The sequence below is a fragment of the Papaver somniferum genome, chromosome 6, assembly GCF_003573695.1.
Source record: "Papaver somniferum cultivar HN1 chromosome 6, ASM357369v1, whole genome shotgun sequence".
Classification (NCBI taxonomy): Eukaryota; Viridiplantae; Streptophyta; class Magnoliopsida; order Ranunculales; family Papaveraceae; genus Papaver; species Papaver somniferum.
The window spans coordinates 80064398-80067866 of NC_039363.1; the positions used below are offsets into that span (position 1 = coordinate 80064398).

General features: G+C 37.8%; 1 long non-coding RNA gene across 2 annotated transcripts; it reads left to right on the forward strand.

Annotated features, from left to right (window-relative positions):
- Positions 1–473: 473 nt before the first annotated feature.
- On the forward strand, positions 474–2842 carry LOC113288119. Of its 2 annotated transcripts, XR_003330474.1 has the most exons (4): positions 474–619; positions 1084–1485; positions 1747–2292; positions 2504–2842. It is a non-coding gene; the product is annotated as an uncharacterized LOC113288119 (long non-coding RNA). The 2 variants fall into 2 exon arrangements; XR_003330473.1 differs by having other exon boundaries at positions 1747–2842.
- The last annotated feature ends 627 nt before the right edge of the window (positions 2843–3469 follow it).

The window sequence follows — 3469 nt, forward strand, 5'->3', positions numbered from 1 at the left end:
GTCCTTTGACGACACCAATGAACTCCATCTCGAATAACTAGGAGTTGGACTCAGAGCGTGAGTCAGGGGACTCGTAGTCGTACCCGGCTCTGATTTTTGGGATTTGTTGGGTAAGTTACTGACGTTAGCCTCATGGTAGACTTTTTTTGATAATAGTAATGGATAAAACAATGTGATGGTTTTCTTTCTTAAGTTTAGGTTGGTGATACACTAGAGAATTGTATTTTGGTTTTAACTGGATGTTGGTTGATTTGGATATGTTTGATGCTTTTGATAAGTTTATATGGATGTGATCGTTGTTGTTTAATTTGGGTAATTTTCTCATGTGGTGGTTTATCATCTTACTAATATAAAGAAAAGAGGTCTTTTTGGACCGTGACCACCCTCAATTACTAATATATCCCTGACTTATTTCATCTAACTATGAATGAAAGGGTGCAATCGTAACTTGATTAAACAATAGACAACTGGCTTTCGTTTTCTCTTTTGTTTTCTCGGTCTCAAACGTTTTTCGCCAAAACCTCCGAGAACCTCCGCCATGATTTCAGAAACACCTCCACCATGAAAGAAGAACAACGGCTATGAAAAATCTGAGACGTGACATCAGATTTTAACCCAGGTTAGTCGATATCGAATCATATTCTTCTTTAATTTCGGGAATTTCAATCTTTTCACCTAAAAATATTTGACCTAAAATTTTATTTTTGCTTCCCAATTTCATAAACCATTGCAATTGCTTTACATTTCTTATGCTACTGAACACCTGAAACCTTAGCATCTAATTTCAACCCAGCTTAATCAACTTCCTAACTATGTATAATCATTTAAATTTGGGAATTCCAGTCACCGATTTTCAAACCATATAAATTGGGTAGCAAAATTGAAATTCAGTTAATCATGCTGTTTTTGGTGATTCTTATTGTGGGTTTCCCTTCTCAGTAAGTTTCAAATCTTATGAATCAAGTGATGAATTCTTGAGAATTGTGAACTTGGGTTTCTCTTTTGATTTTTGGTTCAGGCTATACAAGTTTTTTGCGCAGAGAACATGAGTAATAGAAGTTTTGATTTTGATTTTTGCTTCAGGTTGTACATCTTTGTAGTAATAGATGGTAAAGAAGTCTTCATTCTACGTCGTAGCCCGAGAATCATAGAGCACACTCGAATTCAGCAGTTGATAGAAACATCGACTGAACATAACACATTACCAGAACTCCGTGGAAGTCCTAGAATTGTTGACTAATCTCGAATTCAAGAGAAGATGGATATGATAAATGAAAGGAAAAAGCAACGTCGCCATGATTTGGATCCCCATAAAAGATCTCATGAGCTATAGCAGCGCCGAATTCTTGAGAGAGCCAAACAAAGCTCAATGACAATGCATGAAAGGGAAGCTTTCCTTGAAAAGCGACGTAATCAATACCGAATCCGGTCATCACAACAACTGACTCCAGAACAAAAATGGAGAACAAGCTGGAACGAGTAATGGTAAGCCAAAATATTTTTACTGTTGATATTGTTTTATCTTACTAATATAAAGAAAATAGGTCTTTTTAGACCGTGGCCACCCTCAATTACTGTTGATATTATTTTATTTACTGTCAACTTCTTCAAGCAGCTGGTGCAATTCCTTTTTGGTACAAATTACAGTTTTCTTCGGCTAATGTTGGAAGTTTGATTTACTATAACTAGCCAATTTGATGTAAAGGGGAAAATAAATGTTCACTGTCGATATTTTTTTACTTCTAGTGAACTTCTCAAAGCAGCTTGGTGATTGTGATTATGTACACCGCGGAGCGGGTGGTGCAGACTGATGGTAGCCAGATGATGGACTGGTGGCGCTTTGTTGTTGCTGGCATGTGTTGTGGACTGTATGGAATGGAGGTGATGTATGAAGGTTAGGTGGTGATGCAAGTAATGGCATTATGAGATGGAAATGGTGGTCGCAGGTGAAAAGAGACTTGGTGGTGTGTTGTGAAGATGAGATGTTGCTGTTTATGGAGTCTGCAAGGTGAAAGTTTGTTATACGTGAAATGGGAATGATGGGGGATGGTCTGAAGAGGAGCAAAGCTTCTCTCTGCTTTCGAGCAGCTCAAACTGTCCGTTGCAGCATCTAGAAAGCAACAACCTTAGTTATGTTCGGAAGAGTAGGGAATGGAATGTGCTCTTGGTAATAGCATCCTTGGAAGGAAGGAATTTTATGCAAGGCATGTGCCCTAGGTGTCACAACTGAATGCAAAATGGATACAACTATGCAGGATGATGGTCAAGTTGTTAATGTCATTGACACACCAGGTATACATTGCACTTGCATAATTTTGCATTTGAATTATCTTTTCTTTTTCTATGTTTCCACAACAAATATAAAATCTCAAGTGAGGTACCTTACCAAATTCCCATGAGTCATTTTTTTTTCAAGTTTTTTCTGGGAATTGTAAATTTCGCACATGAGATGGTCAAATGTATTAATCTCGCGAAAGATGGGATTGATGGACAATTTGATCAGAGTATTGCAGGAAGTGCTCTTTTGGATCTACTTCTTTTATATCATCCAGGAACTGTCCGTTTAACCATGATCCTTACACAATGATGTCGGCCTTTGGGAGCGCCATTAGAGAGAAAATCTGAAGGATGTGATGAAAAGAAACTTTTTGGGTCCTGATGCTGAGATGAACGCCCAGAATTCTTAAAGTTAAATGGTGCGGACTGTTAAATGATTGTTGAATATAAATATCTTCTCTAACTTCTTTTGTATATGTTAGTAATTGATTTAGTACTAACCAAAGACCAACTTGAAATGTGGTATCGTATATGGTGGTCATTATGTAGTTTTTTTTTTTCCTTTGATCGGAGTCTTTATGTAGTTTTATGTACCATTTCTACAGTTTTTACTTTTTAGGCCCGTTATTCGCGACTTAGGATCCGAATAATCTGTCAACTCTTTCTTTTTCAGCAGTTTGAGATTGGTAAAGCATTAGGTTCACTCTGCCGGCACCGCGTGTGAGTTATTAGAGAATCATGTTTCGCTATATATCAATCTCGGCAGGCGCATCGCGCGTGCGTGTTATACTAGTGGTAATGAAAGATTATGTGATTATTTTGGTTTGTATGTTTAGATGGTACCTGAAGCCATGAACTGATAGAGCTCTGTGATAAGTGTCAGGACAAAGGTGTTGAGTAGGATTCAGAGTTGGCTTTGTTAATGGGGGATGTAGATTTAGCTGGTGACAATCCCTTCTGAGTGAGATGGGGTATGATCTTGAGGTAATGAATTAGTAAATAGGGGTATGCAGTCGAATAGAGGGTATTAGTTGGGACAAGTTTTGAACAAACAATGGAGCTTATCCACCTTAGATGTATGGGATTTTGGTTTGGGTAACTTGAGTTGCAGAGGTTGAGATGGAATGGATTAAGATCATTATTGTTGCTAATGGAAGAGACTGGAGTATCTTCCTTTCCTGTGAGATATTTG